At 39.5% G+C, this 25617-nt stretch overlaps 1 long non-coding RNA gene across 2 annotated transcripts; it reads left to right on the top strand.

Moving 5' to 3' along the window:
* The first annotated feature begins 1096 nt into the window (after positions 1-1096).
* LOC122098379 lies at positions 1097-19108 on the top strand. Of its 2 annotated transcripts, none has more exons than XR_006145734.1 (3): positions 1097-1171; positions 2790-2904; positions 19057-19108. It is a non-coding gene; the product is annotated as an uncharacterized LOC122098379 (long non-coding RNA). The 2 variants fall into 2 exon arrangements; XR_006145733.1 differs by lacking the exon at positions 1097-1171 and adding an exon at positions 1441-1691.
* The last annotated feature ends 6509 nt before the right edge of the window (positions 19109-25617 follow it).

Raw genomic sequence — 25617 nt, 5'->3', positions numbered from 1 at the left:
AGCTAACCTTATGTCTCTCAAGTGTATTCTAGATATAGAACTCAATATATCCCTTTATTTAAGGCCAATTTATATTACTTTTTTTTTTTTGCAAAATAAAAGTTCGCTACCAAACTATGAACAGCTCCCAGATTTCATCTTCTTTAGCTGTAGAGACTCTCCTTGCTTGCTTGCTGTCCCTTCAGGGCAAAGCCTGAGCTTTATGCATCTTTTCCCAGTACTTAGCATAATAACTAAGCAGGTGTTTCTAAGTATGGTTTCAGGTAGGACTGGTTCTCATATGTGATTCTATCTTTGCCTGAAGGAGTGCATAGTTCCTAAGGAAAAAGGTACCAAGAACCATCGACTAGCCTTTAAATTAAAAACGGACTCCAGCCTTCCACCCATTCATATGTTCTAACGAGGAACAAGAGTTCATAACAAATAAAACAGCAATTAGCGCTCACTGAGGCGGTTCAGAATGCCAGTGACTTCTAAGGAATACACCAAGCCTAAGGTCTAGGCACTAATATTTTTCACACTTACAAAGAGGCAGAGAGCCAGGCGCTGGTGGCTCATGCCTGTAATCCTAACTCAGGAAACTGAGGATCGCAGTTCGAAGCCAGCCGGGCCAGGGAACACCGTGAAGCTCGGCTCGAATTAACAATAATAATAACAAGCCGGAAGCAGAGCTCTGGCTGAAGTGGTAGAGTGCCAACCTTGAGTGAACAGAGCTCCGGGACAGCGCCCAGGCCCTGACTTCCAGCACCCCTCCCCAAGAAAAACCACCACCACACAAGCAGCGAGAGACGCCGAGAAGCACAGGCCCCACCCCAGAGCTCGCACTGCCAAACCCGGCCCCGGGCAGACAACTCAGAAGAGCCAGAGTCCAGGCGAACAGAGCGGAGCGACAAACTCGCACCGCGGGCAGCGGCCACTGCAGAAACGGGCAAAGAGGCCGGAGATGGGGCGATCGGGCGTGGGGGGGGGGGAGAAAGCAAAGACACCCGACGTGGGGGAGACAAAACAAGTGACGCGCGGAAGTGACGTCACACGGCGGAGAAGCACAAGATTCCCCCCCCACCGGATGCGACGAGCCGGAAGTTGCGCAGGGAGGCGGTGCTGGGCTGCGGAGGGCGTCGCCGGGGGCGGGACGGGAGTCCGGTCCTCTAGGAGCGTCGGACGCCGGCAGGTAACCGCGGGCGGGATTTCAAGTGGGAGGGCGGAGGTGGAGTCCGGGGCTGGCCGCTCGGGGAGCGGGAGGGACGGTCTTCACTGGGGGTGGGGGCGGGAAGAGGGCTCCCCGGAGGGTTGAGGACTTGGGGAACTCCGGGGAGCCGGGTCGAAGTCTTCTGAGCCTCTGTGGGGTGCAGAGATGGGGTCTGGGGCACTGCAGTGGGCCAAGCTAGGGCCCCCCAGCACCCCCCCGGCCGGCCCGGAGGAAGGGGCAAGGATCCCGTCTCCCCTTCCCTGGAGGGCTAGCCCGGTGCCGCGCACCGCCTGGCGCCTCGAGAAGGTGCCCGGGTGAGCGCGATCCCGAGTGGAAGAACCGGATTGCGGCTCGGCAGGGCAGCTTGTCAATGCCAGTAGCAGCCCTCTTACGAGTGGTAGCGATCACTGTCAGTGATCTCGTTTCTTAGCCAGTGTCTTAGCAGAGTGCTGCGCGGGAGAGACGCAGAGGTTTTCGTTTTGTTTTAAAGTTAGTGAAATGGGTATGTATGAGTGTCTTTCCCTGTGGGGGGACACAATAAGGCGATTATCTGACTATTTTGCAGGTTCCTTTGGTTTTCTGGGAAAAAAAAAACTTGCAGGGGCTTGACACGGGGTGGTGGTGTGTGTCCTCAAACGATGAAGGTGTAGCTGTCTCACTGTGATGCTCCTTAGTTTCCCCTCAGTGCATAAACTCGCTTGCCTCCCCCGCCCCCCTCGCTTTTTCTTACTTGAAAGGTAAATGAAAATGACAACGAAAACGTAAATATAAATGTATAAAAAATCTAGGTCGAAGTTTCCTGTTGTGTATACATGAAGAAGCAGTTGTAGAAGTCTTTCCCCCAAGAAGATCAATAAAAACAACAAAGTAAAAATGCCTTTAATGTAACCAAGAGTGAGTATACACCCAGAAACACAAGTAGTGCAACCAGATTGCTTGTGGTTATCAAATGAATACGGTGCAGATGACACATTCTGCTGTGTAATAAGATCTGGACATGAATCACCACCCTACATGCAGTCCCAGTGAGACGCTTGTGTCTATGGGCTCTCTGATGAAGCCCTTGAGAAGTTGCATTATCTTAGGTAAGGTTGGATAGAGCAGGCGGAGAGCACTGAATTGTTCTCTACATTTTTTTGGTATGTGTTATGTGTGTATGTGTTTTTTTTTTAAACAAGAAGCTACTAAGCAGTTAAAGATCTTCAAATAGGTTGAAGGCACTAAAAGTCCCATGTAAATGCTTTATTGAAGTCCTTAAAATTTACAAATTTGCCCATCTTTAATTCTTCGTTTTTCAATTTCTGAATCATCTCTATTTTTATATGTTGTTACTGTGATGTTGTGTTTAGAATAATGTAAATATGATTAAAGGTAATTTTGTAATTTTTTGAGTTCTATTTTGGGCCTTAAGTTTAAGCAAGAACCCCCCCAAAATATTATTGCCTTAGTCTAATTTTTTTTTTTTTTGCCTGTGTGGTGTTGATTGTCATGTCCTCTAAGCTTTGCTCATCTAAATCTCAATAGTGTAACTGTTTTCCTTAATGAGTTGGTATCCAAGTGGTAACTTAGGTATGTACATTGACATTCTTGAGGTTTTCAGTTTTGCAGAGCACTGATACCTATGGACTTCATGTAAAGAAAAGCACGGAATATTAATGGACAAAAACATGAATCAATTTGTATTGTGGCATTCAATTCCTAGCACTTTGGAAGAGGTAAGTTGTTGACTATGTTTTACATTAGGTGAGATATTAGAATAGCTCTGAATGGGCCAAAGAAATTTCAATAGTGTAATTAAAGAGATTGATAAATTATATTGTTCCTGGAAGATTGTTGCTTTACTTTCTTTCCTTTTCTGGGAGTCTCCTTTCCAACACTTTGAGCATAGGAGAAATAAATCTATCTGTGGGCACCCCATAAAAATTAGACCTCAAATAGCCATTTAAATCATTTGGCATCTAAGTTTGGCTGTATAATTATGTCTAAATCTGTTGGTAGTTCTATTTTGGGGCTTAAGTTTAAGCAAGAACCCCCCAAAATGTCCTTTATGTTTCTTTACATTTATGTTATTTCCCTTTTTTCCCTCCTTTTGTCCCCTTCTCTCCCTCTTTCTACTCTCTCTCACTTTCTTCCTTCCCGTTATGCATTTCTCTCTCTTCCCAAGTCCCTCCCCATTATTCCTTTTAAGTGGCCTGTTCTCTCATCCTTTTATCTTTCTGTCCCAGGGTAAAGTTTCTTTTTGTTTTCTATTTCACTTTTCCTAATCCATCAGTTTCCTAATTTTCAAAACCTTAACTTTAGCTATTTGGTGATGTTTGGAATCTTTTCATCACTAAGCACTTTTCTGGCCTCTTGTAAGTGTGTAAACTTCTTGTTTAGAATTTGTTTAAATTATAATAGGCAGTGCTTCTAGAAATCTATCATTTACTTATACTTCCTTTGCACACAAAAATTTGCATACAGCGATACTTATCACCATATCACTTGGAATGAGAAGACACCATAGAAATAACATCTAGAAATAACCTAAATATACATCAGCAGATGTCTGGTTAAATAAATGCTTACTACTATTCGGGCTCCGGTGGTTTACGTCTGTAATCCTAGCTACTCAGGAGGCTGAGATCTGAGGATCATGGTTCAAAGCCAGCCCGGGCAGGAAAGTCCATGAGACTCTTATCTCCAATAAACCACTAGAAAACCAGAAGTGGCGCTGTGGCTCAAGTGGTATAGCGTTAGCCTTGAGCTGAAGAGCTGAGGGATAGCGCCCAGGCCAAGAGTTCAAGCCCCACAACCACCAAAAAAAAAAAAAAAAAAAAGGAAGTGGGCCTAGAGATGCAGATATGGAAGAATCTTCTAAGATACATAATTAACTGAGAAATACAATGTACAAATACGTAGTATATTTTCATTTTTTATTTTAAGAAGCATGTATTTATATACATACAAATTTTATTCAAACTTAAAGAGCTATGGACAGAATTCCATGAGGAATGAAACTAATGGTCTAGAATAAGAGCAAGAATCAATTTTATTAAAATTTAAAACTCACATTATATGTGTGTTTATATACATACATAAGTATGTGGATTGAATGTGTCACTCTAGGCATATTTTTATTTCATGATACAAACAAACAGCAAGACTTTAAGATAATTTAACAAATCTGGAGACTTACTACTATTCCTATGACTTTCTTTCCTTACAATTTTGTTTAGAAGTATTGGGTTATACAGTAACCCAATTGTGTGTGGTTGTTTTTTTTTTCAGTGCTGCAAGGAAGGTTTGGTGGAACTATAAAAGGTTTTCAACCTTCACACTAAGTTGTTACTATTAATAAGAACTTATTAGTGTTGAATGCTTAGTGCTGTCTAATTCAGTACTCACGAACAATATGTAGTATGCTACTAGCTTAATATGGTTTGTTTGCAAGCTAGATTTGTATTGCTCTGGCATGATTATTCTTAGCTTCCCACTTTTTCTGAGTGGCATGGCTTTTTTCATTTGCTCTTTTGTGATGCCGGAAACCAACTCAGGGCATCACACGAACATTGTATTTTTGAGCTGCAACGCCCAGACTTGGGAGTCTGTATGCTTTAAGCAAATCTTAAAATTATTTCTATTTGCCCTTGTTGTTTGGCTTAGGGCCTTTCAAGAGAGTGAATTTTTTTCTTCTATTAAAATCAGCAAACCTTCGTTGCCTATTTTAAGTTTACTGATTATCTACATTGGACTCAGCAAAAATGTCTGGCACATTACTTCTCTTGTCTTTTTATTTCCCACACTTTAATTATGGGTCATTTGGCATAATAGTAATAGGCAAGTAAGATTAGATAAGAAATATAAAAATAACAATCATTTCATTAATAGAGGGGTTTTATATGAACCTTGCTTAAGAATCAGCTACTTAAGATACATCCTTAAATTGTTTAATCAGTTGTGTACATTGTTAAATATCTGTCAAGTATTTATTTATTTTTCATTTTATTTTTTTGTGGTGCTAATGATCAGACCCAAGGTCTTGTGCATGCTGTACAAGTGCTATAGCATTGAGTTGCACCTCAGTACTGGTTGATATTTTTGTTTATTTTTTGTTAAATGGTGTCTAGCTGTGTTGCCCAGGTAACATAACCCAACCCAACTTGTGGGCTCAAGCTGTCCTCCAGCCTCAGCCTCTTGCCTCAGCTCCTGAGTAGTGAACTACAATACCATAGTTTAGACTGTTTTGCATATTATCATCTCTGTTAAATGATGGTTTGCTTCTTAATGTCCTTGGAATTCATCACTGTGTTCACAAAGGAGAATTCACTGGCCAGGATATTTGGAAGTAGGACTCTGTTCTTTACTAAGGAAAATGGAGGGGCTGGGAAGGTGGCTCAGTGGTAGAGCGCTTGCCTTGCATGCCTGAGGCCCTGGGTTCGATTCCTCAGTACCCCATAAGCAAAAAGAAAAAAGCTGGAAGTGGTGCTGCGGCTCAAGTGGTAGAGTGCTAGCCTTGAGCTGAAGAGCTGAGGGACAGCGCCCCCCAGGCCCAGAGTTCAGGCCCCACGACCAGACTCAAGGGAAAAAAAAAAAAAAAACTAAGGAAAATGGATTACCAGTGAGTTTAATTCAAGGGTTAAGTTATTTCCCTGGATCAAGATGCTAAAATATGGTAAAGGTGACACATAGACAATATGAACATAATGTAAAAGTTACGTGTATGGAACAGAGAAATGAGAAAAGTCATTTGATATGATAAAGAATTAGGGAAGTTTAGTCATCTATAAGTTTTAAGAGTCAAGACATATCTTGAGAATGAGAAAATGAAAAACCTGTCAACAGAAACAGTTATGATTGAGATATCTTTAAGATTCTGTTTTGTGCCAGGTGCTCATGGCTCACACTTGCAATCCTTGCTACTCAGGAGTATAAGATCTGAGAATTGTGGTTTGAAGACAACCTAGATAGGAATGACTGTGAGACTCTTGTCTCCAGTTAACCATGAAAAAGCTGGAAGTGAAGCTATGGCTCAAGTGGTAGAGCCCTGCCTTGAACGGAAAAAGCTGATGGACAGTGTCGTTGCATTTGCACATGATCAAGATTAAAGAGACCTCCATTAATATATAAAAATTAATACACACAAAAATCCCAATTTCATTACTCTGTGTACATTTAGAGATAAAAGAATGTTGTTATTGTTGTGATTTGTTAAAAAGGATAATTGTAGCCGGGCGCTGGTGGCTCACGCCTGTAATCCTAGCTACTCAGGAGGCTGAGATCTGAGGATCGAGGTTCAAAGCCAGCCCGGGCAGGAGAGACCGTGAGACTCCTATCTCCAATAAACCACCAGAAAACCGGAAGTGGCGCTGTAGCTCAAGTGGTAGAGCGCTTGCCTTGAGCTGAAGAGCTGAGGGACAGCGCCCAGGCCCAGAATTCAAGCCCCACGACCGACAAAAAAAAAAAAAGGGGGGGGATAATTGTGATGATCCAGATTAGGAGGACTTGGACTATTCGTTGTATTTTTCCCTTCAGAAAATAGACTTTGAGAGAGAGGTTGGGAAAACTTCATAATGAGGAATTTTGTTCTTGACTTTCTTGGCAGGGGGTTTATGGGGCAGGCTTAAACTTAGGGCCTCAAGCTCTTGCTTGTTGTTGTTGTTGTTTCCTAACAGCTGGAGCTCTACAACTTGAGCCATACCTCCAGTTCCTCTGTTATTTGATTCTGAATTGAAGAAGGTATAGAACTAGTCAGCAGTGGAACAGGTTGTGCTAATAGTAAATTCTGGGTCATTAGGGTAGCTTGAGCAGAGTTAGAACATAGGAATGTTACATCTGGGATTTCTTCTTCTTCCTTTTTTTCTTTTAAACAAAGAAAAACCTTGTTTCCATTTCCTGGAGTTCGTTTGGATAAATATTATTTTTATGATCAAGTACACATAGGCATTGCACCCTTTGTTCCTCTTCTAAGACTATCATCCTTTGAGCTTAGCTTACTTCACTTAATATGATTTGTTATGTGGTAATATAATAAGATTCTGGATTATTTGGAAGGCTTCTTTGAAATTCTAAACAATTTATTACTGTTCATTGAATTGATTTATTACAAGTGTATTTGTGTTTTTTTGTTTTTGTTTTTTGTTTTTGCTGGTCGTGGGGCCTGAACTGCTCTTCAGGTCAAGGCTAGTGCCACAGTGCCACTTCCAGCTTTTTCTGCTTATGTGGTGCTGAGGAATTGAACTCAGGGCCTCATGCATGCAAGGCAAGCGCTCTACCACTCAGCCACCTTCCCAGCCCTGTTTTATTGTTTTTATATTTAAGTAGTCATAGCTTTTTAAGAAATTTCACTTACATTAGTTATACTCTACAGGGGGAATTTCACTGTTACCTTTCCACACATATTTACAACATATTCCAATCCATCTATTCCCTCTGCCATGCTCCTGCCCCTCTTCCCCGCTTCCCAAAACGTGATAGTTAACTTTTCTACTGGTCACTTAAACACTAACTTCACCTTTCCTATAACCAGGACTATATTATCCTAATACCCAAACTATAAGATACAATATATATTTGCTTTTATTAATTTCTTACTTGGTTTATGTATTTTTGTTTTATACAGTATAATAAGCTTAATTAACTATAAACTAATTCTATGGGATAGTAAAAGCAATAAACTGTGAATGTGCCATATTAATAAAAGAGGAAAAGAAAAAAGTCATAAAGCTGACCAACTAATTTGAAACTTATAGCAAGTAGACCTTTTTGATTATATTAAAACAGCTCTATATTAATAGATGTTCAAAATGATAATCCTGACTAAATGTAAAAAATTTATGTTCAATATTTTTTGTTGTAGATGACAAGCAAGAATACCTGAATTTTGAAAGATCTCTCCAGTTTTTTGTTTGTTTTGTTTTGCAATTGTGGGACTTGAACTCAGGCCTGGATGCTATCCCTGAACTCAAGGGTAGTGCTCTGTCACTTGGAGCCACAGCTCCACTTCTGGTTTTCTGGTGGTTAATTGGAGATAAGAGTCTCACAGACTTTTCTGCCTGGGCTGGCTTCAAACCTTGATCTTCAGATCTCAGCCTTCTGAGTAGCTAGAATTACAGGCATGAGCCACGGGTATCTAGCTCTCTCCAGTATTTTAATAAAAAAAGACTAGACAGTTATTTTTGCATTTCAAGAGGCTCTATTGTAGTAAAAAGAGTAGACTTCAGAGTATTATACACAGATTTGAATCAGAATGCCAATATTTACTAGCTGTTTTAGTTAGTTACATTAATTCTAAGCCTTAATTTCTTTACTGAAAGTTAAAGATTATGGATATGATACGTCTAAATTAGGTACTGACTAAATAATAGCTATTATTATTTCATTATTACCATGAAATTTATTATATATTGAACTTTTTCATTTTCAAAAAGAGCAAGGACAAACTTACATAGTTTTGTGTAAGTCTTATATATATATATATGCATATATATATATGTTAATAATAATGGTGGCAAGCTTAAAAAGCTTTACAAAAGTTATAAAGTAATTCAGGCACCAGGAGCTTATGCTTAGCTATTCAAGAGATAGAGATCAGTAGAATTGCAGTTCAAGGCTAACCCTGGGAAAAAATTACATGCTTATCCCAGCTATGACAGGAAGCATAAATAGTAATATCATGATCCAGGCTGGCCTGCGCAAAAAGCGAGACCCTATCTCAACAGTAAAAGGAGCAAAAAGGTGTTCTAGGTGTTCAAGCAGTAGAGTGCCTGCCTAGCAAGTGCACAGTCTAAACTCCACTAATGCACACTCACACACTATAGATAGATGTTGAGATATCTGTGTATGAGTGTGTATATAGATCTATATAGGTATATAGATAGAGTGTTAAGATGTAGAAAGTAATACTTAGGCTGAGGTATAGCTCAGCAGTAGAGCTTTACTCAGCACCTGGGAGGCACTGTTAATATCACAAAAAGAAAGGAAGAAAGAAGATAACCTAAGCCTAAAAGAAGTAAAATCACCTATGATTTTCATCGCTGTTAGTATTTTAGTGGTGTGCTTTATTTTTAAACTACTTTGATATTCCTGAAAGGTACCCCTTCTGAATAGCGGCTTCTGAAACTGATTCTGTATTGGGAAGTTTAATTGGTCCCTATGCTTTCTCATCAAGATATTCAGGATTGTTGTACAGCACAATTGGTTAAAGCCCTAGTCCTGGTAAATTTTGTTATATCAAAGTCAGTTTTGTAGATTAGTGGCTCAGGAGACCCAAGTTTGATTCTTGGCTCTACTCTTTATTAATTAGCAATGACATGAATTTCTTAGTTTCTGTGGGTATCAAATTTTTTTATCTGTAAATTGGGAATAAGTATACTTAATTAAGGGATTGTAATGAAGACTAAATAAATTAATTGATCTGAAGTACTTATAGCTGACCCTAGCACAAATAGTAGATATAGCAAATATTAATTGCTTTTAATAATAATAAATAATAATCAGGGTTGGAGGCAAGGCTCAGGTGGTAGAGAGATAGCCAATGAGTGCAAGCATTAGATACCTAGTTCAAGTCCTGGTCTCAGAATAAATCATTATAATAATAATTATTATTTTAGTTCTGATGCTTGAACTCAGGGCCTAGACATTGCACCTGCTTTTTTTGCTCAAGGCTAGCACTCTTAACATTTAAGCCACAACTCTACTTCCTACTTTTTGGTAGTTATTTAGAGGTAAGCATCTCATGAATTTTTTTGCCCAGGCTGGTTTGGAACTACAATTCTCAGATCTCAGCCTCTTGAGTAGGAGGCTGTACATCACCAATGCCTGGCCATAATAAGTATTTTTTAAAGCTTTTGTTTTTTTTTGGGGTGGGGGGGAAGAGCAGTTTTCATTTGCATATGAAGTTGAAAGAAATAGCTACAAATGAAATAAAAATTAAGGAAATTAAAATCCTCTCCAGAGAGACCTAAGGGTGAGAGACAAAACAGATATTGGCATCCCCCTACAGGCATAGGCACTAGTAATTGTTTATGGAGTAGGAATTTCAGATGGTTACGTTTTTTCATGTTGTACAGTGTTTACAATATTTTCAGTATGTTTTTCATTTGAACCTTGTAAAGCGGTCTGAATTTTTTCATTTGAAGGCATTGTCACTTTCTCTCTTCATTAAAGAAAGTATTTACATCAAGACATGGTGGTGTATATCTGTAATCAAAGCACTCTGAAGGCTGAGTCAAGAAAGTCAGAGTTGGAAGCCAGCCTGAATTACTTAATGAGACATTGTCTCAAAAAGAAGAAAAATAAAAGCCCAGCTGGAGGCATGGCTCAGGTAGTAGAATGTCAGCTGAGGAGCAAGAAAGCTAAGCCAGTGCAAGATCCTGAGTTCAATTTCTATTATTACCAAAAATATCAAGAAAACTGTCAAGACAAATCATCCTCCACAAACCAACCATGATATTCCTACTTTAATAGTTTTCTGTGTTCCCCCAAATCAATCTTTGTATGTTATCTTTTCCATTTGGCCAAGCTTGCAGAGATCAAACATATCTTTAAAGACAATCTGTTATCTTAAATAATGATTAAATATCAAACATTGTTATTAAATGTTTTTATCTTATAATGGTCTTTAAGTGATTTCATAAGAGCCATTCTTTAAATCTTTTGTTACAATTGTGGTGAAGAGTCATCAAGAGGTAAGACCAGTGAACACATTTTGAATAATGTATCTTTTCAATATCTCTTTCTTCTTTCTTTTTGTTCTTTCAGTATAATATTTAGCGGTATCTGATTAATTACTTACCAAAGAACTTTTTAACTTCCCTTTTCAAAAGATTAGTAGTAGAGTTTTGTTTTCACCTATCAGGAACCAAAGTTAGCTATCAAAGATACTTAAACACATTAATTATTCTAGTTTCTTACTTTAGTCATAAGTCCACTGGTTATGCCTGCTTTCTTTCTGAGACAGGTCATTGACCTCTTAGAAATAGATTCTTAAATAGTTATCAAGTGAATAGGGGAAGGAGTGAGAATTGAGGTGAATTAGATCTTAAGAAATCAATCACCCACTAGGCATGCGGCTTACACCTATAAATCTCAAGTACTTCAGAAGCAAAGATTGTAGGATCATGGTTTGAGGCAAGAACCCATGTCAAACCAACTCTACCTGAAAAACAACTAAAGCAAAACAAATTTTTTGTCTGTGTGCTGGTGCTGGGGCTTAAACTTGCCTAGACACTGTCCTTAAGCCTTTATGTTCAAGGCTAGCACTCTACCACATAAGCCTCAGCTTCATTTTCAGCTTTTTTGGTAGTTCACTGGAGATGAGAGCCTCACAGACTTTCCTGCCTGAGTTGGCTTTGAACTGCAACCCTCACATTCCAGCCTCTTGAATAGCTAAGATTATCAGCATGAGCTTCCAGCACCCAGCCTACATTTGTATTTGATAGAACTTTATGAATACAGTACATCTTGACCAATGTCACCCCTTTCCTCATTCTTCCCCATACTTCTCAATCCCATCCCTTCTCCTAATTAAAAAAAAATGTAGTATATGCACTGAATTTTATGAATGGGTTCTCTTCCCCCTTCCTCTCTTCATTTTTCTATTCCTTGAGCCCTTGGTCCCACCTCCCACCTTTCAAGTGCTGGTTTCCTGGCATCTATTTTGTTGGGCTGCAAGTTAGCCTTTCTAAGGAACTATACCTTTGAATTCTCCCTTGAGCATACCATATTTTGGTTAATACATTTGTGTACCTTTGCTTGCTACCCCTAAGTGTTTACTTTTACTTATACATTTATAACTTCTAGTTTCCACATGTGAGAGAAACCATGTATTTTTTGTTTCTCTGGGCCTGACTTACTTCACTTAACATAATTTTTTTCCAAGTCCTTCCATTTCTTTGCAAACAATACAGTATCGTTCTTTCTAACGGATGGGTAGAATTCCATGTGTAAGTATATCACATTTTCTTTTAATCCATTTGCCCATTGAGGGGCATCTGGACTGATTTCATACGTTGGTTACAGTGAATACAAATCTTTGGTAATTCATAGATTCTATTTACTTAGGATTGGTTTCTTGAGATATATTTTATTCCTTTGATCCATTTCACACAGTTGTGGTTTTTTTTTTTTTGCATTCTGTGTGTGTGTGTGTGTGTGTGTGTGTGTGTGTGTGTGTGTGTGTGTGTGTGTGTTGGTGTGGCTGGTAGATAGATATCAAATATATATAATATATATATTTATCTAACTTTGCAAGTGGTATGTACTGGCTCCATACAGAGAAACTTACCTAGAGAGTTTTGTTTTTTGGGTTTTTTTTGTTTTGTTTTGTTTTTGTCTCTCAGACGCTTTTGGGGGCTCCATTTTGGGGCTATGCTAGGAGAGAACTTTGCTGATGTCTCTTCAGAAACTTGCAATGGTCTCTTCCTCCCTCTGGTGTCTTTTTGTGGCACTGCAGGTTTTCAGCATCTCTTTGGTATCCAAAATTCCCATTCGGTCAGCATCCTAAGTCCTGCTTCATAGAAACTAGTCCGTCGGGAAATCCCCCAAAGCTGGGAAGTTGAACATACTTTGTTCTTGTTCCTTTCCATGAGGGACAAGCACCGGTACTTTCTCCTAGTTTCTGGAACTCTGTCAGATTTGTACCTTTTACATAATGTCACTAGCTGTTGAGCTCTCCCCTAGTCTCAACAGCCTCCAAGTATCCATCAGTGTTCCAAACTAGGCGGTACTGCCAAGCCAGTGGATGGAAACCAGTCCATTGGCATTTCCCTTACATATATTCTACTTTATTAGTTGATATTTACGCTCACTTGGGCAGAATTTTGCAGCCCCTGAATTGACACATGGACTCTTTAGTTCTTGTCTGGGCTCTTTCCCTTCTCATTGTGCTATTTTGTAAGAGTTTTCATAATTTTGGTTGTGAATGAAGGGAGGAATTAGGATGGTTCTGTGTGCCCCCCTCCCTCTCATTTGCCTATCTGTCTGCCTGTCCAGGGGCTTGAAGTTAAGGCCAGTGTGCTGTCCCTGAATTTTTCTAGTCAAGGCTAGGACTCGCTCAGTTGAGCCAAAGCTCCATTTCCAGCTTTTTGGTTGTTAATTGGAGATGAGACTTTCCTTCCTAGGCTGGCTTCTAACCACAATCCTCATATCTCAGCTACTCAGTAGTTAGAATTACATGCATGAGCCACCAGTGCCCAGGTAAGGGTGATAATGGTTTATATTTGTGTGAATAATCTATGAAAACTTTTTCATTGCATCTTTGTACAAGGAAAAAGAAAAAAGATGGAAGCAGGGCCAGGCACCAGAGGGTTACATCCGTAATCCTAGGTGGTTGAGATTGGGATGATCACAGTTCCAGGCTTGCCCAGGCCAGAAGTTCCTGATACCCCTTCTCAGTCAATAGGTGGACATGGTGGCACGTGCCTGTCATCCCAACTGCATGTGAGGTTGAGATTGGGAGACTCAAGATTCTGGGCCAGGGCTGGGATTGTGGCTTAGTGGTAGAGTGCTTGCCTAGCATGAATGAAGCCCTGCATTCGATTCCTCAGTAAACAGAAAAAGCCAAAGGTAGTGCTGTGGCTCAAATGGTAGAGTGCTAGCCTTGAGCAAAACAAGCTCAGGGAAAGCTTGAAATAAAATTCAGTAGTAAGTTGTAAAGCTATTTGTGTCAACTTGAGTCAATCTTAATGTTGAGTGAAAGTTGTAAAACTTGATATTGGAGGCGTGGCTCAGCACCAGCCAATGAGCAAAAACATCAGGCACTGAGTTTGAACTCTGGTCTTGGTCAGGTTCTTATAAGGGCAATAAATTGCCTTTATATGAATCTGAATGAAATATAGAATGATAATAGGTAAAACCATTATGTCCTTGGTGTCAATAGTTTTGAGTGTCTGGAAAGCCATATTTCTTTTGACTTTTGGTGGTACTGGGGTTTAAACTTGGGCCTCATCCTTGCTAAGCTTTACTACTTGAACCCAACCATGGCATTTTTTTTAAATTTTTTATTGTAAAGATACTATACAGGGGGTTACAGTTACATGAGCAAGGTTATGAGTACACTTCCTATTGAGCATTGTTACCCCCTCCATTGTGTTCCCCCTACCATCCCTTCCCTCCCTACCTTCCCCAGGTTCTTTTTTTTTTTTTTAATTGTGATTAAGTGATTACATAATTTCGCAAATTTCACAGTATTGTGGAATAATGATGCTCACTTAAAGTCACAAGTTCATTCTAACTTTCCTGGAGCAAATTGTCTATCACAGTCTATAACATATAACGGTGTACACATATACACCATACATGTGATCAGCAGCATGGGGTTATTTAGTAGTGGTTCGACCAGATGAGTGGAAGTTCTTTGTTTCTTAAGTCTTGTTAATTTTGTCGTATCACCTAACATTTTGGATTTAGCATCCACTTATCAGGGAGGCCATGTACCGTTTGTCTCTTCGTTCTTGGTTTACCTTGCTCAACATGATTCCTTCTAGCTCCATCCATTTCCCTGCAAATGCCATTATTTTGTCATTTCTTTTTTTTTTTTTTAACTTTCCCATTACTTTATTTTTTTTTTGTTTTTGTTTTTTAAAAATATATTTTTATTGTAAAGATACTGTACAGAGGGGTTACAGTTACATGAGTAAAGTATTGAGTGCATTTCCTATAGAGCATTGTTACCTCCTCCTTTGTTTTTCCCCTGCCATCTCTTCCCTCCTTACCTCTATAACTCCCTCCCTCCCCACCCAGAAGTTGAAAAGTTTGTTTTAAACATAATGTCTTGTACATCTCATTATTACAATGGGTCATCCTGCATCCTTGTTTTAGCATTTTGTTATTTCCCTTCCTCTCCCCAAATTAGAAAAATATATATACAAGATTCAGGACACCAGAATCGAATACAGTGAAAACAGGTGTTATACCATGGGGGAAGAACATACAAAAGAAACAAAAGAAATCATATAGTACATTATAAATACTTTAAAAGCAACAGCAACAAAACCAAAACCTCTTGTTTCCCTATTTTGGGGTTCATTTTGCTTAGCACCATCTTAAATGGTCATATGTGCATAGTTTTTGACCTTTTCTATTTGTCTTTTTTTTTTTTTTATTGTAAAGCTACTATACAGAGGGTTACAGTTACATGAGTGAGGTTATGAGTACACTTCCTCTTGAACATTGTTACCCCCTCCATTGTTTTCCCCCTACAATCCCCTCCCTCCCTCCCTTCCCCGAGGTTCTTTTTTTTTTTTTTTTTGATTGTGATTAAATGATTACATAATTTCAAAGTCACAAGTTCATTCTAACTTCCCTGGAGCAAATTGTCTACCACAGTCTGTAATATATAACAGTGTTCACATGTTATATACCATATTTGTGATCAGCAGCATGAGGATATTTAGTAGTGGTTCAACCAGATGAGTGGGAGTTCTTTGTTTCTTAAGTCCTGTTAGTTTTGTCGTATCACCTAACCTTTTGGATTTAGCATCCACTTATCAGGGAGACCATGTACCGTTTGTCTCTTCGTTCTTGGCTTACCTCGCTCAACATGATTCCTTCTAGCTCCATCCATTTCCCTGCAAATGCCATTATTTTGTCATTTCTAATGGCTGCATAATATTCCATTGTGTATAGATACCACAATTTTTGGATCCATTCATCTGTGGTGGGGCATCTGCAACCATGGCATTTTTAAAATTCATTTTTCCATATGAAATCCTTCTTCTCCTGGGTACTTGGAAGATTGACTGCTAGAGAAAAATATACTCACCTGGATAGCATTGTCTTCAAATTAAGCCAGATGCCTCTCCTTTTTTCCAGTCTCTGAGATGCAGATAGAAGATGGATGCTTTATGCTGCATATGTATTTCAAAGGTCATGCAGGTGCCTGGATCACCTCTCAGATTCTGTCTCCATCAGGATTCTGTTGGAAATTGGAGTATTTGTGTTGGGGGGCTAGAGGGAGGAAGGTTTAACATGATCTTGGTAGAAAATTGCCAATGGACAAGTGCTTTGAGTTTATACAGTGCAAACAGTTCCTACTTCATGCTGCACTAAGAAGGGAATAAACTACATATAGGGCACTTATAAATAGATCAGCATTCATTAAATAATTGTATGTGGAATACAAATTAAGAAGATATCTTGTACTGATATCAAGAGCATCTTGATGCATGTAACTTACAGAAGTATTTGTAAATACCCAGTGTGGGATGGGTATTTTGGACATAGAGATAAAAGATAAAACTCTGCAAGGAAAATGGAAATTTATAAGCAGTATGATTATTGGAAATCTATCCCATTTATGACTAATAAAAGTAAAATTTAAAGTATAGTGGATGAATATAAAGCTTTAATAAGATATATGGATAGGGGCTGGGAAGGTGGCTCAGTGGTAGAGTGCTTGCCTTGCATGCCTGAGGCCCTGGGTTCGATTCCTCAGCACCACATAAGCAAAAAGAAAAAAGCCGGAAGTGGCGCTGTGGTTCAAGTGGTAGAGCACTAGCCTTGAGCTGAAGAGCTGAGGGACAGTGCCCAGGCCCAGAGTTCAGGCCCCACGACTGGACCAAAAAAAAAAAAAAAAAAAAAGATATATGGATATACTTTGTGAATTTCATGGTAATAAACTGAAGATTAGGAAAACATTGAATAAAACAACTTTCAAAACCATCTCTCTTTTTTTTGTAGTACTGGAATTTGAACCCAAGGCCTCACATTTGCTTAGTTTGGCTTGCTTTGCTGGCCCTCTACTACTTGGACCATGCCTCCAGTTCTGCTTTTTTGCTAGAGATGGAGACTCTGCCTAAACTGGCCCCAAAACACCATCCTCTTGATCTCTGCCTCTCAAGTAGCTAGGATTATAGGCATGAGCCACTGGCATGTCCAAGTCTGTCTTTCTGTCAATCTATCTACTTATCATGTATCTCTCCCTATATGCATGTATATATACGTATATGTGTATGTGCCTCTGTGTGTCTGTGCATATATATATATATATATATATATATATATATATATATATATATATATAATGGGGGGGTGATGCTAGGGATTGGGCCCAGGATGTTACAAATTCTAGGCAAACACTATTATCTGAGCTACTACTGCAGCCTAGGAACTTACTGTTGTTGTGCGTTTTTTTAGTGATAAACACCAAATTCAGACTAGTGAGTAAAATAATCACAGAAAAGGGACTGTGGACTTGGAAAGGTGCACAGTGTTTCAGAAAATTCTGTTTTGGGAAATATGATACAACTGTTTTTTTTTTTTTTACTGTAGGGGTAAAGTGAAGGATTGTATACTTGCTTTCACATTAGCATCGGAAGGCTCTTTGGATGTTCAGGCAATTCCAAAGACTGACTATATTCCCTACTTGTTTCTCATGGCCTCTGGATTCTAAGGAGGAATGACCTTACTAAAATGTTGCTATGGGGGCTGGGAAGGTGGCTCAGTGGTAGAGCACTTGCCTTGCATGCCTGAGGCCCTGAGTTTGATTCCTCAGCTACCACCTAAGCAAAAAAAAGCCAGAAGTGGCGCTGTGGCTCAAGTGGTAGAGGGCTAGCCTTGAGCTGAAGAGCTGAGGGAAAGCACCCAGGCCCAGAGTTCAAGTCCCATGACTGGACCCCCCTAAAATGTTGCTATGGCAATAGTATTTTGGTCCTGATTCCTCAGTCTGGGCTACAGGTTATATTGGTGAGAAACTGCCTGTAGGAAGGGTGGAACATAGCAGTTACTGCATCTAGATCTGCTGTTCTCAGCTTCCTGGACTTTTTTTTTTTTTTTTTTGGCCAATCACGGGGCCTGAACTCTGGGCCTGGGCGCTGTCCCTCAGCTCTTCAGCTCAAGGCTAGCACTCTACCACTTGAGCCACAGTGCCACTTCCGGCTTTTTCCACTTATGTGGTGCTGAGGAATCGAACCCAGGGCCTCATGCATGCAAGGCAAGCACTCTACCACTGAGCCACCTTCCCAGCCCATCTTCCTGGACTTTTCCCTTCATTGGCACCCTGTAGATCTCTACTGTATCATCATCTGATTTGGAAATCATTACACTCCTACCTGTATTATTAGACTGCTGATTCTTCAAGTATACATTCTTTGATGCTTAATAATGTTTTTGCAATGAATGCAAGAGGGTTCTCCCTTCTAGGATATGCACTAAATTTAGTAAAAAATGTACATCTTTATATGTAAACTATATAGCCAAATGGTACCTTTTTACTATGACTAATGGATGCATTACGTGTTAGAAAAATGTTTTTCCAACTTTAGTGTATCTTAGAATCACCTCAGTAGGACTTAACAGAACGTAGAGTGTGTCCATTTTAACTAAATCTGTTTTAACTAAAACAGATTTTTAGGCCCTGTCATAGTATCTGATTGAGTGGGTCTGGGTAGGAAGCACCGTCATTTACACTTTTTTTTTTCTCCTTCCTTCCCTTCTTCCATTCTCTTTCTGATCTTATGAGACTGCATCTTGTTATATAACCCAGGCTAGACTCAAACTGTCACCCTGGCTGAGATTTACATTTCTAACAAGTTTCTTGGAGAGGGCTGGAAATGTGGCTTAGTAGAGTGCTTGCTTAGCATTCATGAAGCCCTGGGTTTGATTCCTCAGTACCACATAAACAGAAAAAGATGGAAGTGGTGCTGTGGCTCAAGTGGTGGAGTGCTAACCTTGAGCAAAAAGAAGCTCAGGGACAGTGCCCAGACCCTGAGTTCAAGCCCCAGACCTGGCAAAAACAACAACAACAACAACAACAAAAAGTTTCCAGGAAATGTTGATGCTGCTCATTCAGAGACCATAAATTGAAAATCACTTCATTAGAAAACTTCTGGGAAAAAATAGAGAAATACATAATGAAAATAATAAAAGTGCATATCCCTTTCTTTCAGGTGTCATTTCAGGAGTGCTTCTTAAAGAAATAAAAACAGAAAGATAAAGGAAGCTGGGTATGAAGGAGCCTTCCGGTAATCCCAGCTACTCTGGAAGTGGAGACAGGAGGATCATGGTCTGAGGCCAGCCTGGACAAAGTTAGCAGGAGACTGAAAAACAAAGTAAAAGCAAAAGGAATGGGGATATGCTCAAGTGGTAGATCTAGAGCCCTAAATTCAATCCCTGATATTGCACCAAATAAAATTTTAATATGAAATAAAGACTAAATAAAAGCTATTTAATTTTAGCACAAATTTGGTACTGTACCCTATTACAAATGGGATGCTAACCACCTTCAAGGTCCTATCTAAAATGACGGTAACAATCTAGAAGTATCTCACAGGGTTATAGTAAAGTGTTCAGAACGGTGACTTGCTAATACTTGTTATATTTTTAGTTAAGGTATTTCAATACTAACCAGACAAAAAAGAGTGAAATCTGAGTAGAACTTATCAATTAAGGAGTCATTTAGTCAGCAAGAGAAAGAAAAGGCACTAAATAGATTATTCCTCACTTGAGAAACTGCAGTTGCATCTGAGAAACTAAAATGTATTTAGATTTTATGTTTTAGAGTTTAGTTGTTGAGGGGCTAGAGGTCTGGCTCAAGTACTTCGTATAAGAGTACTTGCCTAGCAAGTATAGGCCTTGAATTCAAGTCCCTGTACTGCCAAGCAAGTATGTATATAAATGTAAAAATTAGTTTAATCGTTGATAAACACTTATTTTCATTGAAAATAAATTTGAGGGAAGGTTGGTTGCAAATATATTTGAGCCAAAATACATATAAAACAAAACAAAAATCACATTTTTGAAATTGCATCTCTCAGACTTTCACTCCCCCCCAATGGAAACATTTTTTATTAATACCCTTTGAAACATCTATAGTGTAAAGTGAGTTTAAAAAAACAAACTCAGGGCTGGGAAGGTGGCTCAGTGGTAGAGTGCTTGCCTTGCAAGCATGAGGCCCTGGGTTCGATTCCTTAGCACCACATAAACAGAAAAAGCCGGAAGTAGTGCTGTGGCTCCAGTGGTAGAGCACTAGCCTTGAGCTGAAGAGCTGAGGGACAGCGCCCAGACCCAGAGTTCAGGCCCCATGACCGGCAAAAAAACAAAAAACTCAAATTCAGCTTCTATTATATTCTCACCCCACAGCAGTCAGTATTGGAAAACTATTGTGATGGAAAGTGTGTTGGCTTCCTCCACACTCCAGTCAGTTCTGCAGTGACCCCAGCTAGGTATCATCCATGCAATAGTTTATAGGCTTATTCCTAAAGATTGTCTCTGATGTACTTCAGGTGCCAATTGCAAGCTCTTAAATTGGTTAACCTGTGCTTCTGACTGACCCTCTGTAAGTCTGTTCCCACAACACCTACCATGAGTTCAGTTCATATGTTGTAGTCCTCACTGAATCAGGGATATGCAGTTTATTAACAGAGGATAAAGATGAAAAGATACACAGGACAAGGCATGCAGGAAGGGAGAGGAACTCTCGTGCTCTCTGTGAGGTGCCACTCTCTAGGAACTTCTACATATTCAGCTATCTGGAAGCTTTCCCAAGACTGTCCTTTTGGGCTTTTATGAAGACTTCATTCTGTAGGAATGATTGATTATTATCACTTTCAGCCCTTCTCCTCCCTGGGGATTAATGGTTAAGGTTGATAGTGTGTGTGTGTGTGTGTGTGTGTGTGTGTGTGATGCACACATGTGTGTGTGCATGAATGTGCATGTGTGCTGTTACTGGGCCTTGAACTTAGAGCTTCTTGCTCTCAACTTTTTCACTCACAGCTGGTGCTCTTCCACTGAGCTACACCAGTCCAGCATTTTGATGGTAAATTGGAGATAAGAGTCTCAGACTTTTCTCTCCAGATTGACTTTGAACCATATTCTCAGGTCTCAGCCTTCTGAGTAGGTAGGATTACAGGCATAATCTATATTTTCTAGTAACTGGCATTCTGAAGCCATCTAGGGTGTGCCAGCAATCCGCCAACTCATTGAAGACACTTATTTTGATGAGTTCAAGAATTTTGGGAAATAATTATAAATGCTGTATTTCTGGAAATCAATTTGTTTTCCCTTTTTTGCCAAGTGGATGGGAATATGGAGGTTGAAATGCAGGAGAGAAGTCCTTGGAAGAAAACAAGTTTCTATTTTTTTCTCCCTCCCTGCTCAATTAGTACATTTTTATTTTGGTTTTATTTGAAAAATCAGGATTGCAGTTATATGTAGATTTGGTTCCCATTTACTGCTCCTTCCTAAAAGAGGACAGTAGGAACAGGAAACATTGTGAGTTTGAACAAGGAAGGACAATCACAAGTCCTTTAATTTAGTCCTGTAATTAATGACATCATGTTTGTCAAGAACAAAATCATAACAATTTAAAGATCTTATTAGGCTTTATTTTCTATTCCAAAATGTTACAACACTTCGTTCCCTCAAACAGACTAAGTGTCCTGATGAGCTGAGCAGAAGAGGTGGATTTTCTAGACAGAAAAGGGCTGAAGAAAACAGAAATGGAAGCAGTTTGGTCATTTCTAAGTTACTTTCCTTATATGGTAGGACTGGAGACAGAGCAATAGGAAAATAGCTAGTTAATATCAAGTTACTTCAGCTCACCTTTTTATTTTGGTAGGGATTAAAGTAGAGGAAGCTTTAAAAATCTTGCCAACTGAAACTGGCCTCTTTGGGAAATTTGGCTCTTATCTCTATATCCTGATTTCTCAGAAGGTCAAAGAAAGTCTAGTTTCAATTTGATGAAGTGGAACTTTACTATGGCTGAGTCCATTTTGATTTTTCATCTAGTGTGTGGGCCCAATATGGGAGCTTAACTCTAAACAACAGCCTTCTGTATTTTTTACTTAATATACTGAATTAAAATTTCTAGCCATTATAAAATGCATAGAGATGCTCTAGGAAAGGATATTTTAAAAAGTGGTGCATCTCCCTCTGCTGAACTTTCCCTCATTACTTTTCCCTTACTCTTGTACGTCCTTCATCTCAACTTCTGAAACACCAGTAAATTCTGTAGAAACTCAGATTGTGAAACATTACCTTTGTTGGCTCCCCCCCAACCCCCACCGTGAAAACAACTTTTTAGAGAAAACAGCTGACTGAGCTAAAATTCCAGGGCAATACTTACTGTACTTTCACCTTCTGAAAATGGGGAAGAGGTGTCCTTGGTGAAACTGGAGGCGGGCCTAGATGGAGGTTCTCTCTCTCCTCTCTCCCTCCATCATTTCTTCCCTCTCTCCCTCCCCCTCCTCCCCTTACTGCTCTCTCTCCCTCCCCTCCCCTCTCCTTTCTCCTCTCGCTCCTCTCTCTGTAGTGTGTGTGCCAACTTCGGCTGGCAGGCTTGGTTTCCTAATCAGCTCATACTGGAAAGGACAGTTTCCTGTGAGCCTTAAAACAGTGAATGTGAAATCTCTCCCGGGAAAGCACGTGTTCTGCACATTCTTGAAAGAAAGCAGAAACCCCCCTTACATTAAGATTTTAGGTAGACTAAGGCAAGAGGAACCAAATGTGGACTCATTCTCACTTCTGATGATATATTCTATGTCTCTAAGACTTGAAAATTGGACTGTCTGGTGTTCTGAAACTTTGTCTTCTGTGCATAATTTGGCCCTACAAATACGTACCGTCAAGTATATTTAAAATTTTTTATTAGCATCAATGACTTTTACAATGGTGTTCTGTTGTGATAGTTTTATATATATATATATATATATAATGTATATATATATATATATATATATACACATATATATGTACTTGGATCAAATTCACCCTAGAGATATATATTACTCTTTTAAGCCCTATTTTCCTCCCCTCTCTGTAGTTTAATGGGTTTCATTAAGCTGTTTTCATACATATACAGTATAATGTATTTCTATCATTCAGTACCCTCTCCTTCCCCACTTCTTCCTCCATCTGGTTCCTCCCCTCCGAAAGAAGCCCCCCCCCATAAAGGGGGCATGATATCATTATATGGTGTTAATTATATTTAACTGATTTTTTAAAAATGCTTAAGGGAATGAAAAAGCCTTTCATTTTGCTTCATTTTTGGACTTGTTTTCTGACATCCAAGTTCCAGGTGCAGAGACAGATCACATTTGGCATACCATTGCCATGTATCATGTGAAAGTAGTTTCTATTTGAAAGTTCCAATAGATACTCCTGAACTGACAGGGGAATTCCAGCGAGGCCATTGAACCATTACAACTTGAAAGGAAAAACAAGGGACCAATGCCTTTGTGTAAACATTAACTTATCTGCCTTTTAACTGCCTCTTTTTGTTTGATTTGTTTTACTACTAAAGGGAGAGCTGGAACTGAATATCTTTTGTATTTTACATAGAAATTATAAATTTAATTTGGAAGTCTATACCTTTGTAGCATGGACGTGATCTTCTTTGGATTGCCAAAATGATCAATGTTTAGAAAAATAGCTTCCGGGCGGGGAAGGTGGCTCAGTGGTGGAGCACTTGCCTTGAATGCTTGAGGCCCTGGGTTCGATTCCTCAGCACCACATAAGCAGAAAAAAAAAGCCGGAAGTGGCGCTGTGGCTCAAGTGGTAGAGCACTAGCCTTGAGCTGAAGAGCTGAGGGACAGCACCCAGGCCCAGAGTTCAGGCCCACGACCGGCCCCCCACAAAAAAAAAAAGAAACAGAAAAAGAAAAATAGCTTCCCACTGTCTAGCCCATAAGATACAGAGACAATATTGGCAGGAATTCTTAAAATGTTTTCTTTGATAGTTAAACTGTACCCAGTTCTTGCTCTTACAGCTTTACAATCCTACCCTTAAAGGACATCAATAGACCAGCATTTAAGTAAGCAAATACACAATTTATTTGTGTATACAAAGCTGTAAATATATAATGAATTAAGGGACTGACTTTCATTCTGGAAATGTCTTTTTTGTGGTCTAAACACAGTGAAATGAGTCCTTAAATCTATTATTTAACGTTAGAATTTATACATCTGGCATCTCTTAAACTTTACATCATTTTAAAATTAAATTAGGAAACGTTCAAATCTTTTGGGGAGTTGTATGAGTCTGAAAGATTCTGAACCTGGTTAGACACCAGGCCTAAAGTCCAATCCAGGAATCCCATAGTAGATCTGGCCATTCGCCCCATATGCCAAATAATGTAAAGGACAGAGAAAGACTTACTACGTGGCAGTCATGGGAGGACATCACTTGAGTACATCTTTGGGGACATGTTGGTCTCAGATTCCATAGGAGGAATTGGAGGCAAGGAATGAGAAAGGTGTACACAGTTCAAATAGCCCCAGGTCACAAGAGCAGCCTGGTTGACCTTTATCTCACTCTGGAGGCCTAGTGGGTTGTAGCTTTAGCTGTTTTCTTCACGATAAGATGGCCTTGCCTGTTGATAGGCAGTTTGCTTTGTCTCAAGATGCTTACTGGTGATTATGGTTCTTCCTGGAGTCGAAAGTAATGGTAAAGGACTAATGGGTCAGATCAAAGGGTACAGATGCAAGGCAGGGGTCTGAATGTTACTTAACTCACAGACCCAGCAAGAGCAGCTTTTAAGTTGCCTTGTACAATTCCAGGTAATTTAGTGCTTTCAATTGTTTTTGAACTTACTGAGTGTGGAATCAGTTTGTAAATCATTTCTGGGACATATTTTTTTTACTCAACCTTATAGCCTTAGATTCATCTATGTCAATAGGTGCAGCTGTTGGTTTTCATTCCTATGTAACACTGAATTGCACAAGGAGTCTAGAATTTATTATCAGATCAGTTTACTGATGGATACCTGGGATATCTCTGGTTTTAGTAATTAATCATTGCTCTGTTATATACCTGTATTTCTGTATGTGTGTATATGTATACATAAATAAATGGATATACATGTATCTATATCCAGATATATATATATATATATATATATATACAGAAATGCATGTGTATATATGTATATATCCATATACATTTATATATCTATATGGATATATAAATATACATATATACGGATATATATTCTATCTATCTATCCTATCTATCTATCTATCTATCTGACACAATCCTGGAGGAAAGGACAATCCTGGGCTTCCAACTCCGGACCTTGTGCTTGTTAGGCAGATATCTTCCACTACAGCCACTGTCCTCCAGCCCTTTATGCTTTAGTTTTTTAATTTTTTTTTTTTTGGGGGGGGGGTCCGGTCGTGGGCCCTGAACTCTGGGCCTGGGCTCTGTCCCTCAGCTCTTCAGCTCATGGCTAGCGCTCTACCACTTGAGCCACAGCACCACTTATGGCTTTTTTCTTTTTGCTTATGTGGTGCTAAGGAATCGAACCCAGGGCCTCAGGCATGCAAGACAAGTGCTCTACCACTGAGCCACCTTCCCAGCCCCACTTCAGTTATTTTTTTAGTTAGGATCTCTTGCTATAATCTGCTTACCTATATTGCCTGCATAGCTGGAATTACATATGTGAAATGCCTCACCTAGTTTGTTGAGATGAGGGTCTTACAAACTTTTCCCAAGCTATCTGAATGCAATCCTTC

Source organism: Dipodomys spectabilis, unplaced genomic scaffold (genome assembly GCF_019054845.1).
Source record: "Dipodomys spectabilis isolate Male_0828 unplaced genomic scaffold, ASM1905484v1 ptg000017l, whole genome shotgun sequence".
Classification (NCBI taxonomy): domain Eukaryota; kingdom Metazoa; phylum Chordata; class Mammalia; order Rodentia; family Heteromyidae; genus Dipodomys; species Dipodomys spectabilis.
Note: the sequence above shows the minus strand (reverse complement) of the source record. Positions and strands in the feature narration are given on the sequence as shown.